Source organism: Lissotriton vulgaris, chromosome 3_2 (genome assembly GCF_964263255.1).
Source record: "Lissotriton vulgaris chromosome 3_2, aLisVul1.2, whole genome shotgun sequence".
In the NCBI taxonomy this organism is placed as follows: Eukaryota; Metazoa; Chordata; class Amphibia; order Caudata; family Salamandridae; genus Lissotriton; species Lissotriton vulgaris.
Genome location: NC_141690.1, coordinates 5,332,522 through 5,349,591, shown reverse-complemented (window position 1 = coordinate 5,349,591; position 17,070 = coordinate 5,332,522).

Genomic DNA, 17,070 nt, shown 5'->3' with positions numbered 1-17,070 from the left:
ATCTACATATCATTTTCCGATTTCAAAATACCGATTCGGTACGATTCGGTATTTTAAAATCGGAAAATGCGTTTTACCTACATCGTGGCCCAAGTGCACAAAAATTAGGCATGACAAAGATGGGTTTTGATAAAACCATTGCACCAGATGCATAGGCAAATAAAATTCCAACGTTACCTAAGTCAAAGTCCAAAGCGAAAATGTGCATTTAACATACAATATCGTATTCACCATTCCTACCAGTATCCAGATCCAAACACATAAAGAACATGAAACAGACCAAACGTGGGACAATGCATTATACACTTAAGTGATTGACTCAGTTACTGAAAAACTATTAGAACAGGATGCATTAGTTTAGTGACAAATGAGTACAATGGAGAGCGGATATTGCATCAAATTAATTTGTTCCTCTTTATATTCCATGGCAGTCAAGATCAGCAAAGATCCTTTGCCTCTGTTTTTCTAGAAAATAGCAGCCTTACTGTCAAAAATGGCTACAGAGGAGGCACCGTTAGACCAAATAGACACAGGAGTTCATTGTATGTACTTTGTATTGTCTTTGAGGGATTTGATATTATGACAGAACTTGGACCTTCGTTTCTTAAACAATTATGAAAACCTATTTATTTTCAAAATGGCAACATTCAGCAACTCATCCTGCTTCTAAGTCAAAGGGATTTCATGATGACACTGGGCCTGAAGGAGGTTCTCTTCTGTATACCAAGGCTTCCTAATCATCAGTAGTAGATACAAAACATTTCATTGTGTTCTTGTTTAGAATAAAATTTGCACCAAGAGTTTTTACAAAAGGTCTTGCAATGGTAGTTGAGCTTTTGCACAATGGAAAGATACATGTGTACCCATCCCTTCAAAGTTTATTGGTAAAGCGGAAGATGGCTTGTCAAAGACTGGCACACACAGCATAGTCTTGCTACACAGACTAGGCTTCGCCCTCAGTGTACAGAAATCCCACCTTCTACAGCTGGAGATACCAACTCTCTTCTTGGGCTCAGTGATTAATTCTATTAAGGCAAAAGCCTATTTCAAAGTAGTGTGTGCGGGAATTCCATGGAATGCTTTCTTCTTTACCAGATACCTGTAACAGTGAGAGGAGTTATGTAACTTTTGGCAATGATGGCATACTAAATTGCATTAGATCCTTATGCATGTCTATTGATCTGTCCATTGTGGAAGTGTTTAGCAAGGCAATGTACTGAGAACTGGGAGGATCTAGTCCTCTAGTACGTAGGAAAAATTTTAAATTGGTCCCACTAACTCTGACCAATACCAAAGCTCCAGCTCCCTCACACACCCACACAGTACTTGCCTCACCTTCTCCCTCTATCCCACCCCCCTCTTCTCCCTAAAACCAACCCTCCTTCCGGCCACCCTGCTTATGCCCAGATGGCTATTGCAACCCCTTAAGCCCCACTCCTAGCCTGAAGAGTTTGACGGGATCTAACCCTGTCACTTACCACACCCGCAGACAATGGCAGAAAGTTACCCCGGAGTTCTTTCAAGCCTCTGTTTTTAGTGCCTAGGAACACTGCACCGGACAACATAGAGGAAGCTCTGGCCAAATACAATTCTGCTGTTTCCAGGGCTATTGATCAACTTGCGCCACTGAAATCACTCCCTAACCACTCTAAGCGCCCTCAGACTGCTTGGTTTTCTCCTCAGCTTCGAGCTCAGAAACAACTTTGTAGAAAATACAAAAGACACTGGCGCAATACCCATGATGAGAGGGCTAAAGATCAGGTCACCCTGTCTGGCTACCATAAAAATATAAAGGCTGCGCGTAAAGCCCATATTGCATCTCAATTAACATAGGCTGGCAATGTCCCTAAAATGTTATATCGTATCCTCCAGTCTTTTACCAACCCCAAGGCCTGCGAGAATCTAGAGGTTTCCACGCAAACGCTCTGTAACGATATCGCACAATATTTCTCGCAGAAAATAGAGCTCATCTATGAAAAAATTGTCCCATCAGATAGCCAGCCTTTGGTTACAATGACATCTGATCAGCCAGAACAGGCAACCTCACAGCTGTAAGAGAGGTTCCCTCCGGTGACCTTGGCAGACGTAGAAACACTGCTTCATTTGGTAATATCAGGCTCCCCCCTCGAAACCATCCTGGCCAAAGTTTTTACCTCACTGGCCTGTAAACTGTCTCCTTCTATCGATTACCTCCTCAATCTCACACTGAGAGAGGGTCATGTTCCGTCAGAATGGAAAGCAGCACAGGTTATGCCCATCCGTAAGAACGTCAAGGCTCCTTTGACGGATTTCTCCAATCTCTGTCCCATCTCGCTTCTTCCCTTCCTGAGCAAACTGTTGGAGAAGCATATCATTAAACACCTCTCCAACCATGTCGAACTTACTGGTAGCTTAGACCCCTCCCAGTCAGGCTTTAGGCCCAAATGCAGCACAGAATCAGCTCTGCTAGTGGTCACAGATAACATCAGGATGACCCTAGACAGGGGCCATTCTACGATTCTGGTGCTGTTGGACCTATCTGCTGTGTTCAATACAGTTTCACATCAGATATTGCTCAGGAGATTGGACTAAGAGACTCTGCCTTCCAGTGGATGACAAGCTTTTTATCTGCTCGCTCTCAGACCGTCAGTCTTGGCCCATATCGTTCGGCACCTATGGAATTGTCCATGGGAGTGCCTCAGGGCTCATGCCTGAGCCCCACATTGTTTATTATCTATGTTGCTCCCTTGGCCAATCTCCTGAGGATGCATGGGTTCATCCCCATCTCCTATGCCAACGATACACAGCTGCTTTTTCGTTCGATAAATTTACTCCATCAGTTCAGTCGGCCTTCTCCTCGAGGATGAGAGCTATTTCACATTGTATGAAGAGCAATCTCCTCCAATGTAATGTTGGGAAGACAGAGATTTTGCTCTTTGGAGATGCTCCTTATTATGGACTCCTGAATGGTGGCCGGCCGATCTTGGTGCTCCCCCTGCCCCGAAATCCCTTGTTAAGAACTAAGGCATTCGTCAGGATCAAGCCCCTACTCTGAAGGAGCATGCTGCTCAGACAGCTGGCTCCTGTTTCCATACACTGGGCTTACTCCGCAGAGTCTTACCTTTGCTCCCGACTCAACTCGGAATACTCTGACTCAGGCATTTATATTAAGCCGTCTGGACTACTACAATGGTCTGTTGGTCTCTGCTAATGAGGCCTCGCTTAGCAGACTGCAGGTAGTCCAGAACACGGCGGCGCGATTGGTCCTCGATGCCCCTTCCAGGACTGCCTCCCGCCCTCTTCTTTGCCAGCTTCACTGGCTTCCAATATGCCAACGGGTAAAGTTCAAATTCTGCTGCACCATCCATAAGGCGTTATTCAATCTCGGTCCCATCTATCTTTCGGAGAAATTTACACCTCACCAGCCTTCCAGGTCTCTTCGCTCGGGATCTAAGTTTCTTCTTGTGGTTCCCCAAGTCAGGAAGGCTAGATTATGGGAAAAGGCCCTTTTCCATCTCGGCCCCCGCTATTGGAATGAGCTCCCTCTGCACTTGAGACAATGCCCTAAACACCTACAATTCAGAAAGCAGCTTAAGACCACTCTTTTCTGTCCCTGACTCTGCTACAGTAGCTCCACGTCTTTGTTGCCCGTCCGAAGCGCAGAGATACCCCTTCGGGGGTCGATTCAGGCTCTAAATAAATAAATATAAATAAAATAAATAAACGTAGATGGAGAGCATCCCTGTCCCTTGACCACTTTAAGCTTCTAAGAGTTACCGGAAACTCCTACTACAAAAATACCAGAAGGTCTAAAGCAAACTTTTTAAATAACCAGTTAGACCAAGCCAAAAATCGACCAAAAAAACTATTTGAATCAGTCAAAGCACAATCAAATGGCCTACCATACCCGCCCCCAAGCTGGATTGAGCTCATTACCCAGCTGCAAAGAATTTGCCTCCTCCTTTATTGAGAAGACCGAAAACATGAAGATGGATCTGCTTAAGGCCTTAGTGCTTCATTCTTATATCCCCAAAGACACCCTTGCACCCTCTGTCAACCTTTAACATATGCATACCAAGGCTCACCCTCAAAAACAATGCCACATGGTCCTCCTGATGGAACAAGGTTTCACATGTACAGAAACTTGCTTGGACTCAGTCCTCTCCAAATAACCTATAATTAATCAATCAACATGTTTTGTTTACTAATATTTGCATTTCACAACATTTTTAGTATCTAGTGAAAGCTTTCCTATGTGCTTTTACTAACAGTAACCTGAGTGTCTTAAAATGGCTGTCAAAAATGCGGGAACTCTTCTGCGCATGCGTCTTCCAAATCTACGTGGTGTGACGTATGTGCTTTTGGTGGGAACTTCTTGCTTCTGCGCACTAGTGCCAACATGGCTGCTGCATGCTTACTCATACTAACGCACATGCTGCTGCTTGTACGAAGTAGGGTATCAAACATTGTAGACTCATTAAGTGTACTACTATCATTATTTAATTTGTGGTAATTAGTCAATTCTCACTGGGACCCCTTCCCTCTCAGTAACAATATGATCCAGGTCCCAGTGACTTCTCTTGGGTAAACCCCCTCTTTGATACCCGACCTAGTGCAGACGCTGGTCTGCGAGCTTATTTTCCTTCTTGGCTGAATAAATTTCAGTATTAGCACACCATGGTCGAACGAGAACTACTCTCTTATTCGGAAGAGTATATTGAGAAACGTTTGGAAAATCCGGACAATATCTTTCTATCTACTAATGTTCCAACTATAGACTTTTCTCTTAAAGATAAAATATCGCGTTTAGAACGGCTGGAAAAGAAACTGGTCCGCACCCGCAGGCACGGTCATCTGCTAACGAGATACCTCAAGGAAAATATCATCCCTATAGGCCTACAAATTAAAATTGAACCAGCCATCTTCGTCGAGGTACCCAAGTTTAAGGAAGGATTCAGCCACGTGGCGAATAACTGCTCGCGCCACTGGATGGTGTTGGGTGTGGAAACCGCTGCCGAACAGATTCAACTTATCACAACTGAAATCAAGACACTAAAGGCAGAAATTGCAGCTGATGCTAACTTCGCCAGCGCAAAGGAAACTCTTAGCAATTTGGAGGCATCGCTAAAAGACTTCGATCTCACTACACAAAACCGAAAACTTGAGAAACTTGCTAGAGACATTAGGTTATACGACAAGAAAAAAATGTATCCCTATCTACAGGAAGATTACTATCGTCAAGATACACAAGGTCGATTCACCAACAGAGGACGTGGTAGCTACCGGGGTAGACAAAACTTTACCACCTTCTCCGACTCATCCTACAGCTCAGAGGGAGAACAAGAGCAGGCAGGTCCCAGCCACTCTTACAACTACCAAGACTACGGATACCAACCCCCTCAATACAATCCTTTTTTAGGACAACGTCAAGGGCCATGGCGACCCCCGAGAGGAAGAGGCAATTATACAACGAGTGGCCAACAACGGGGCCAAACTCAGAATACCAGCAATTGGGATATGGGACGCGGCCAAGCTCAGAAACAGGTCCACTTCCAACAGGAGCAGCATGGCGAGAGAGTGACGCGCAACAAGACGTATCGGTGGTAGTCACTTCACCCACCACCAACCCTGTTATCGATATCTCTCAATATTCTTTAAATGATCAGAAATTACAAGTACTCCGCAAAGGACTATCCTATGTCCCCACCAACAGACCGGATCAGTTCACAGTACGAACCGAACTTTTTAAATTGTTGAGAAAGATCAGGTTGAAATACTTTTTCAGAAACGCCGGTCCATACACCAATCCATCTTACACAGGTCTTAGGATTCCCTCTACCTTTGTCCCTCCGTCTTGTACTATGTCGCACAAAATCCTTGCCTATGAGGCGGTGGTGTGGAGAGATGTTAACGAAACACTACTTGAGAAAACCTTCACAAAATACAACACAAGCAGAACGGAAAGAGAGGCACTCCAATCCCTTGCCAACAACACCCAGGTTGTTATCAAACCAGCGGACAAAGGTGGGGCCATTGTAGTTCAAGATGTATCTAAATATGAATCTGAGATCAATCAACAACTGATGGATGGCATTAGCTATCAACAACTAAGATCGGATCCATCCAAAGCAATAGCTCTGGAAATCCTGGAATTAACAAAGGAAGGCTATGATCAAGGCTTCCTGTCCAAAAATGAGTTTGACTACTTAAACCAACAATGCCCACGATTAGCCACCATCTACACACTTCCAAAGATCCACAAAAGCATGGTGGATCCGCCTGGACGTCCTATCGTCTCTGGATGTGGGTCTATACTCGAACCATTGGGCAGGTACATCGACTTCTTCCTGAAACCCTTGGCTGAAGGAACACAGACATACTTGAGGGACACTCTCCATACGATTAACATTGTTGAAAACCTACCTTTTGACTCTCAGCATCAAATCCTTGCAACATGTGATGTAGTTTCTCTCTACACCTGCATCCCCCAAGAGGAAGCCCTTGTAGTTATAACCAGATGCTTACAACGGAGACCGGCGCCCATGCAAGTACCAACGGAATTTATTATTGCTCTACTCAGGATAGCGATGACGAAAAACTTTTTTATGTTTAAAAATCAGTTCTTCCTTCAGACCCAAGGTGTAGCGATGGGGGCTCCCTTGGCTCCGGATGTGGCTATTTTGTATATGGCAGCTTTCGAGGATAACACCATCTTGTGTGCGCTCAACCCATTCAGAGATCACCTCTATCTCTGGATGAGGTACATCGATGATATTTTACTAATTTGGAATGGTGACCCAACAGACCTGACATCATTTCATACATGGCTAAATCATCAGTTACCTCACCTTCAATTTACGATACAGTCAGACAACCATACTGTGAACTTTCTGGATATTACTATCTATGAAGACGAAGGCCGTTTGCTAACAGCACTTTATCGCAAACCAGCAGAGAGGAATTCGCTACTACAGTATAGTAGCCATCACCCCCGAGCTCTACCCGACAATCTGCCATTTGTACAGTTTTTACGCATCCGCAGGAACTGTTCCGACAAGGAGCATTATCTAGAACAATCTGATGACTTGTCAAATAGTCTTCAACAACGTGGGTATCCAAGGAGACTAGTTACCAAAGCACGCAAAAGAGCCTGGTTCTACCCTCGGGAACATTTATTGGCTGAAAAAGACCATGTTACCCAGGAACAAGACCGAATAGTCTGCGTCACCACTTTCTCTACTAAGAGCAATAAAATCAAACGTATTATAAATCATCACTGGAAACTCATCTCAGATGACATTAACCATACAGGTACTCCACTACACGCCTTTAAAAAAGCGAAAAGTGTGAAAGACTATGTGGTACGCTCTCTTCTACCTACTCCTGACGAACCCACCATAACATCATTATGGAATCTCCCACCAGTAATTGGTCATTTCAGATGCGGCCACTGCAAGGCTTGTGACACTACGATTCAGACTAAGGAATTCCAGCACAACCAACGGAAGGTCCAGCTAAAATCACTCAGTAATTGCAACACCTCAAACATTATCTATGCAATAGTCTGCCCGTGCAACTTAATCTACATTGGCCAAACACAACAAAGGGCTAAAATGCGAATCCTACAACACATGAGCAGGATCAGGTGCGAGGTACAAGGCGCACCCCTGGTTGACCATTTCAGATCGGATTTTCATTCACCTGATAGTCTCCAGTGGGTGATACTTGAAAAAGCGATGTTAGGACCTCGCGGAGGGAACATTGCAACCATTCTAAATACCCGCGAGCTCAAGTGGATGTTCTTCTTTAACTCGATACAATCGGGTCTCAATGAACATGATAGTTCATTCTCTCAGTTAGCCACTCTGCCCTGATACTCTCCCAAGTATTATCTTAAATAACTGATATTTGTGTATTTATCGGATATGACATCCAGGGATAACTACAATCATGGGACAGGTATACCAGGCACTGTTGTTCATATGTTTCGATGGTTAGGCATGATAGATAACAGCATAAATATATTGGTATAGGCTTTTTGAATCTATTGGCACTATAATATGGCCTTACCATCTTAAACAATTGAAATCGGTGTACCTATCAGATGTGTCATCTATGGGTCTTTACCGTCGTGGGACAGGTACACCTGGGATTAGACACTGTTGTTTATATGCATCTATGCATAGGCGTAATAGACAATAGCATTGTAATGAAATTATTGATGTAAGCCTTTTTGAATACTGTGGTACCATAACATGGCCTTACCATCTTGCGATAGGTACGCCATCTCATACATGTAAAAATGTGTTTTCCCCCAATTATCAGCTAAATGTCAATGTATTCGCCCACTCTGGATGCCTCTACCCATAAACTGTATAAAATCAATTTACAATGTACTACTATTCTCTGATCATCGCGATCACTTATTACATCATTATGATATGGCCCCTTTATATTACCCCGAATTTCAATTCACCACGGGGTTATCCTCTGCCTAATAATATCCTCTTCTAATTTAATTGAATCATTGCTATCAAGAATTATTAATCCAGTTTCTGATTTTCATGGCCGTAATATCAATGTTTATTATGTCTGAATCGCGCGAATAAACACCAATTCTTTTATAATGTGGATTGGTTAATGGCGATCATCAATTAATCAGCCCATGATCCTTCCTCTGAATGGCCACAATACCTATCCCTATGTTTGATTCGCGCTGAGTCTTTCTACACTCTCTACACGGGATTCACGGTCACGTGACTCCGTTTCCCTAGTTACCGAGTAAAATAGGAAGTTAGCCTGCCATTACTGACCCTGCAGTGAATACCCTGGTTGGATTCATAACTCTGTAAGCTCACCCGACGCTATGGCGTTCCTCCTTACTTCGTAATCATCATTTGCAAGTCCGAATACGAGCATGACATTAATTAACTCAATGCTCCATTCTTCCTCAGCGGATGACTCCCGATTTACTCACAGCGCCTTGTTACTACGTGGGGACGACCGTAATTCAAACTGAACTCCCTGATAAGCCTCTGTGGGCGTATTTCAATTTAGATACCTATCTGGGTCTTGTTTATGATTATTAACGAAGTCCCTTATGCCTTCAGATAAATCGTTGGACGTCCAGTGCCCAGCGTCCCCGGGCCTGTTTTCGATTCCCGCCTTAACGCTAGTGGTTACAATTAAGATGTAAGTCCTTAAATTTTCGATTTTGTCAATAAGAGCTCATGCTGTCAATGTGACTTTATTCCCATTTTCAGCACATTAATTTTAATACGCTTGGTATTGTTTGATGAAACCCCTCAGGAATTCATGTTCTTCACACGGAGGTTTTCTACAATGATAAATGATGATGAGCACCGATTAATTAGGTATGCTCTCTCCAATTGTGTGCTTATTTAAAATGATCTAACTATGGTATGTTTTGAATGGGTTTAGTAATCTGTACCCAATTATTGACATTAATATGTTGCTAGTCCCCTACCTGTCCTGATGAAGACCCCGCCGCAAGGGCTCCACTAATTCCTGCACCGTCTGTGGGTCGAAACGTTGACAACTGTCCTCTATGTTCCAGCCCCCCACTTGAAATTGTAACATATAATGTACTACGTGGGGCATGTGTTTGTTTAAGTGATACATTTGGATTTATGATCGTCTGTACATTTCAATTGATTTCTAAATGTGTCAGATTTTTGTCTGATTTTATTGTCACTACTCCCTACCTGCACAATCCTCACTTTATCACTTCTCCTTTACTCCCAGGGGCACTATTCAACCTTTCAAAATGAGTAATGTTGGATACTATATCCCGGTTTTGTCTACATTGTGAATAAAACATTGTAGACTCATTAAGTGTACTACTATCATTATTTAATTTGTGGTAATTAGTCAATTCTCACTGGGACCCCTTCCCTCTCAGTAACAATATGACCCATGTCCCAGTGACTTCTCTTGGGTAAACCCCCTCTTTGATACCCTACTACTCATATAGACATGATTAAGCTAATGCTTATTTCTCCCATCCAAAATACAATTAAGCTGATGAGCATGCTAAGCACATTCCTAAAAAACAGATGTCGTAGGTAAACCAAAAGCTGGTAATTTCATCTGACATCAAGATAATATTTCACTGCGTTCACAATAAATTCCCGCTTAATTACTATATAATGATGTTATAGTCACATACCCCATATGTAGTGAACTTCGCCAATCAGGTCTACAGTTCTGCAAAAAAACCATGTTGTCTCTAATTTAATATTATAAACGGTTAACAAATAGCATTGGAAGCATGTTAATGTGCACACAAACACCACCTGTAAGACTCCGAGAAATAAATGATGCAAGACGTTGAAGTAGAAAGTCGATTATTACAGTTACTGTAGAAGGACTTGAAACAATACCAAATTGACCCTGAGATATTATACCATTAGCCAAAGGCTTCCTACATTTTGAATCTAATTTGATTTTAAAATTCAGCCTCAATTTCTGATGTAGTTTCAAATGGTACTTATTGTGGCTTATACATGTGCCTACTTCATTTTCGTTGTGATGCTATACTGATGTCAGATTATGTGCTGCATTAGTAGATAATTACAAAAATCATATTCATACAATACCTTTCATGTCCTTATCACATTTCTTAAATATGACATCGTTATAGCCGTATATATTGTTAAAGGCTGCAGTCTATTTATTGCTTTGGGTGGCTTTACTTATCACTTTAAGTTACTTCAGGCCTCTGCAGTGATGAAGCGAGGATGAAAACTAAAAATGTTTTATACCCCTCGTGAAGTCATTTTCTCATAATAGTAATATGCACTAATCGTGTGGTTTTGAAAGTAACCAACATAGAATAGAATGCACACACAAATACACGTGGGATACTAATTTGCCCATGTTGCAAATCATAATTTACTAATTAAGTGAAGTTGTCATATTAATCCTGTGCGCAAATGTCATAATCTAACCAAAATCTGTGTGTATATGCTTTTTGTATGTCTAATTGTGGCAGAAATGATGGAGAATGGTGAGTAAACCATGCTTATATGTGGCTAAATTGCTAGGTAATAACTAACAGGGTTACCTTAGAATGGGGGAGGTAAACAGAAGGGCTATACTTCGAAAATTAACATTTAATTGTGTTTGTTTCTATAATAGTTCCCATTTTGGCCCATGCGGCCTACAAAAAGATGGAGGGTTTCGAGACTCTGAGATTGTGATGATGTACGCATGCGCGACTGTGCTCAAGAGAAGTGCAAGCAGCCTGTGCCTGTACAGGGTGGGTCAAGGCCAACGTGTCCTGGACGTTCGAGCTAGTGCCAACAATTTGCATGTCCGCATCGTGAGCATGGGAAAATGATCTGAAATAACAATTTAAATGACACAAGCGGAAAGTACTGTCAAAGGACAATTGAGACTTTATTTTTGTGATTTTAACGATGACTTGGCGGGAATATGGACAATGAGGAGATGAGGTTATACTCATCCAACCCTTAATTCGACCAATAAGAATGAATGAGGACTCTAAAAGTTTAGAAGCTTAGATAGATAAGTTAGGGAAAAATGGTATAAAAGAGGACGTTTGGAAGTAAGAAAAAAGCGTGATTTCCGATTTTATTTCACACCACGACATGCTGTCGGATTGACAAACGTTTGCAATGGTGCGAAGACTTTGACATTTTTCTGGACTTTTACTTTTGAATGGGTGCGGAGTCCTGATGGGAGGTGAACATCAAGAAAGAATAGAGAGGTGGTTTTTGGGAACTGTTCTGTCTTTGTACTGATGTCTGTGTCCTGAAATCTTGGTAATATATTTTTAATTTATTTTCTGAACTGTTATGCTAATAAATATAAATGTTTCAATTTAACTTCTCTTTCTCTCTAGGTTATTAAATGTTTAAATGGTTATTAAAATAGAGTAAATAAAAGTAAGGTCACGCTAGGAGATTTAATCTCTAAATAAAAATTAAATAAATGGAGAATTAAATGGAGAATTAAGCTGGTCTTGTTGTCCATTAGTTAACTTTTACTAGCAGATCCATTGACAATAATGATGGTATGTTTTAATGTTTAAAAAAATAAAACTATGGTAATGTCGATAAACTGCAGATGTATATAGTGTATAAACTTTAGTATGAAATAAGACACTCTGCTAAAATCCAGCAGCTCTCCTCTAAGTCTTTACCAATCCTGGTAGCAGGGTGAATGTGTGTACAGATGACTTGCTGTGTTATGGGCCCCACTGACGAGTAATGTGTGACTAGCTCAGAGGGAGTATGGAGATGGTTTTGCAGTTTTTGTCTGGAGCCGCGCTGGATCAGTATTTTCTTGGTAGCAGAGCATTGGTTGCTATAGGTTAACTAGTATAAGTAATGTATAGAATGAATAGGGCAATGTATACAGAGTTTTGATGTACAGAATTTATGACTAACACTATATGTTGAGTCTTTTATGCGTTATATGTAGTCCGGAATTGAGGCTTCTGGGAAGTAGGAAGCTGGTTACTCTTCCTAGGAAGAGGAACGTGTGGCCTGTAAGTCGCACAAGTGTGGCATGTAAGTCACACATCACATAGTCTGTTGTGGTGACATTGTCGTATGTTACAAGTTTAGGGACCTTTACGTGTAAAAGTGGTGAATGTATAGCGAAGGCAACCTATAAAATTCTGGGCTTAGAAAAGGAATCATTGTGTATTCTGACTTAAAACTTATCCCTGAGAAAGTAATAGAGTTTAATCTAAGCTTGAGAGAAGGGTAAGCTAGAGGGATGTGCTACTTTATCAGCGAAACTAAAACTCTGTGGTAGAGTAGAGGTAAGCTCTGTCTACTGGAAATATAAAATACTTGTGAGATTGAGGAAACTATCACTTTGGTTTAGCGAAACAGAATAATGAAGATGTTTTATGTCGTTACTAACTGATTTTAGTTGTATAAAGGTGTAAATACAGTGTGCCGATAAATTTTGTAAAGGAGGGGTCAGTCGAAGCTGCAGAAGCCAGAGCAGGGCTGACGTCAAAGGTGTCGCGCTGTGATTGGTCCGCGTGACTAGAACGGAATAAACATTGATTGGTGTGTTAACAAAGGCTGGGCAATCATTGGTTGTGAGTAAATGAAACATATCTCGATTTGATTGGTGCGTTAGTGTGAACCGCGCTGTGATAGGTTGGTGTAGCGAAGCTGTTTGCGGAAGAGTGCACAATTGTTTTGAAAGTCAGGAAAACATTAGAAAAATTGAGTTTTATTACGAAGGGGAAAAAGAAAAAAGTGCATGGTTCAAAAAGTTGAAGAATGTGTTTAAAAAGGATAAGGCAATAGTGACAAGAGAGGTAAAATAGCTTCCTCCACCTAAAACGCCTGCATCCTATATGATGACAAAATACGGCTACCATACATGTACATGGTTAGAAAATTGGGCTAGATATACCAAGAATTATGGTGCATTAGCATTTCCATAAGTAGGTTCTTTTAGCCTTACTGTATTGCGAAATGTGAGAGAAAAGATGACAAAGTTAGAACCAAGACCCATACCGACCAATTTGAAGCATTAGCTGAGTGGGAAGATGAGATGCATGAATTGGAGCGGGAAAGGTTTGAAGAGGACGGAGGGGCAGATTGCAAGGATTGTGGGGAACGACTCATGAGAGTAGAATGCGGAGATTGAGAAATGCTGATGTGTGTGAAGGAATGTATCCAGTAAGAACAGTTGCAGAAATGGTAGGACGGAAATGTACGGAGAAAAGAAATAATGTGGTGTCAGAAAAGAAAAGTTATGAGGATTGTGAAACAGAGGATGTAGTGCTGGAGGAGATACTAAATAGAAGACCACCTCCATATCAACCATGTTCTGTAAATGTGACTCCAAATGCTCCACCAATGGAGGACAGATTTACTGGTACCCCGAGATGATTTTCTAATTTCAGAGATCTTCTGGAAAGTTTGGAAATGCTATATGATTCTATTCCCTCATTAATGGAAACCAGACTTACTGGTACACCCAGACAAAATGATGAAAACAGAGGAAGTGTAGCTAGAGTAGAGAGGAGAATTGAAGAACAATCAAGTACTTCTGAATATATACGTTCTACTAATGAATTGACTGAAAAGATACAGGAACTAACTAAAATTATAGAAGCTGTAACTTTCCCAGTAACACTAGGTCCTGTAATTCCAGTGTTTGAAAACCAGAAAATAAAAGAACTGTCCTTAACAATTCCTTTGAATAAATGTTTACAAAAAATAAGAGAAAAAGTTTATCGAGATTTGTCCGAGGTTCGGCGTACTGGCCATATGACACCGCCTGACTTGACTTTTAATCAAAACCTCCCATATAAGTTTCCAATGGGTACGGAATCAGATTCTGCAACACCCGAGAAAAGTATAGCGGAAATTGATTTGTCACAAACTCCGGTAGGACCCACAGAGCAGGAGTTAAGTGATTGGCTTAAAACTTTAAAAGTAAGAAACCAAGAACCTAAAGTATTAGATGTGGTTAGGCTGAAAATCGACATGGAAGAATTAATAATTGGAACAATTGGAACAGATAGGTTAAAAGCATACCAAGACAATGAATTAATGTTTATGTGTAAAAGTATTACTTGGAGAGCGAAAAACCTGCATGATCAATTAGAAGAATTGGCAAGTGAACTAAATGTAGATTTTGCAAAGCATAAATTGTTACAAAAACCTTACAGAGTAGATTTTACTGAAAAAGATATTGACAACATGAATACTGCTGGAAGATTAACCCAGATAAAATAACTAATTGTGTTGCTGAGAAAATGGGGAGGTGTGGATAAATGGAAAGCTAAATGGGCAAAGAAAAAAGAAGGGAGCAATGATAAAACAACATTAGCCTTCCCAGTGAGAGAAAAAGAGCCTGTAGCAAAGGAATTCCCTATGACAGAAATACCAGGAAGAGGATATGTACATGTTTCCTGGACTAGACAGGATATATTGTCGTTCACAATTGATTTCCCCAGGTTGAGAGAAAAACAAGTGGAATGGTATCGACAAGTGAATCGATTTGTAAAGGTTTCAAAGGTATTATGGGAAGATTTAGGAGGATTGTTTGACATAGTAGTACCAGCAGACCTATGGTCTGAGTGTAAAATTACTGTGCACTGGCCAAAAACTGAATATCCACGAGATCCAGTAACATGTGCTCCTGGACCTGAGGTAATGCGAAAGTATGAACAAGTTGTAGTGTTTCTGAAAAATAAAATCCCACCAAAAGAGACAGATTGGGTAAAGATTTTTTTTTTTTAAACTTTATTTTTGTCGCAGATATATATAGCATACAAACAGTCGTGCCGACAGTGCCATTAATAATAATGATAATCCGTCAAACTACAGGTAAACTGTACACGGCCCATCAGCCCACATCCCGGAGGCCGGGCGGCGGTAGGTGGTAGCCTGCCAGAGGTGTCGCAGAACATAGCAATGCAACTGTACGGCAGGATATTCTGATCCGCTTTTCTTTTTCTTTTATTCAGGTTACCCCCAACTCCCCAATAGAAACCCCCCCCAAAAACTTGGCATCCACGAATAAGACATGTGTATACAGTTCGTCCACCTCATTACGGCACTCCCAGTGGCAGATAAGACAGCAATGATTAACTAGGAGAGGAAAGAAACTTCCAGGGATCAAATCACAGCGTCACCAAACTGTAACATACACGTGCGTGGACGGCCAGGCACTACCCCAAATCAATGCCCTCCCTCCCCTCCGCCCTCACTTTCGGACCCTGTATCTTCCGGGGTGAACAACTCCGCACTCGTGCCATCTGAATCCTCAGCGGTCGCTCCCACCACAGGCATCATTCTCCACGCAAGCAGGTCTTCTTGCAGCTTTACATCCCTACGCACGCTCTGCAGGAATGTTTCTTCCGCTACGGACCATTCCCCTACATCTCTAAGCCACTGCGACACCTCCGGGGCCCTCTGTCCCATCCATGTAATCGCTACCCTTCTCCTCGCCAATACCAAAAGCAGCTGTAACATTTTGTAAGACAGATTACGCTTCCTGGGTTTGGGGAACAAGGCTTACAAACAATGAAGGGGAGTCAGCTCCATCCGGAGATCAGTAACTGTCCGAATGTGCTCCACCACTGACTGCCAGAAGGCTTTAACTAACAGGCAGTCCCACGCCAGATGGAGGAAGGTCGCACCTGCCGCGCCACATCTAGGACAATCATCCCGTTTATCCGGGGAGATACGTCTCAAGGTGACCGGAGTCACATATGTGCGGTGCATAAAGTTAAAATGAGTCAGTTTGAACCTTGCATTGCACGACACCTTGCGGGTGAGAGTACCTATGCGTTTGCGCTGCTCCGGTTCCAAAACAATCCCCAAGTCAGTCTCCCAGGCCGCCCAGGCCGGAGGGACTGGTGGGGTGGAGTCCTGCCGCATGGCCGAGTACAGTAGGGTTATCAGCCTCCTACCCCTACCACAGGAAAGGATAACATTGAGGGTATGGGACGTCGGGGCGCTTCAGGGAATTGCGGCCAAGTATCCCGCTCCATTGCTTGAAGGCCTCTATAGTGCAAGAATTGGCCCCCACCGAGTCCAAAGGTCTCCGTTGCCCGCTCGATGGACAGAAAGGTATCGTCCGGGTAAAGGTCAGCTAGCAACTCGCATCCACCAGCTCTCCACTCTTGGAAGGGCCTATGTGCCTCCATGGCCACCACTGGGGCCAAGATCCATATTGGCAGCTCCCTGTGAAAGGGGGCCCTCCGTAAGACTTTTTCCACGAAGCGCTGCCAAATTGCTGCGGTGTGCTGCACTATGTATGGCAGAGCTCCATCCGCACCCCTCCCGTGCATCAGAGCCATCTGCACCGCTCTCTCGTCCGCACTCCCCGCTAGGAGTTGCAGTTCCCAGTTGTCTGAGTCTGCGAACCACCTGGCAGCCGGCAAAAGCTGAGCCGCATAGTAGTAAAGGTCAAACCTCGGCGCCTCCAGCCCCCCTCCTCCCAGCTCCGGACAACCGTGTGCAGGGCAACTCTACTACGCCTGCCCGCCCAGAGTAAGGACGTGAGGAGTGTGTTAAGGGTGCGGAATATCCGCGGGGGGAGTGGGCACAGCGAATTTTG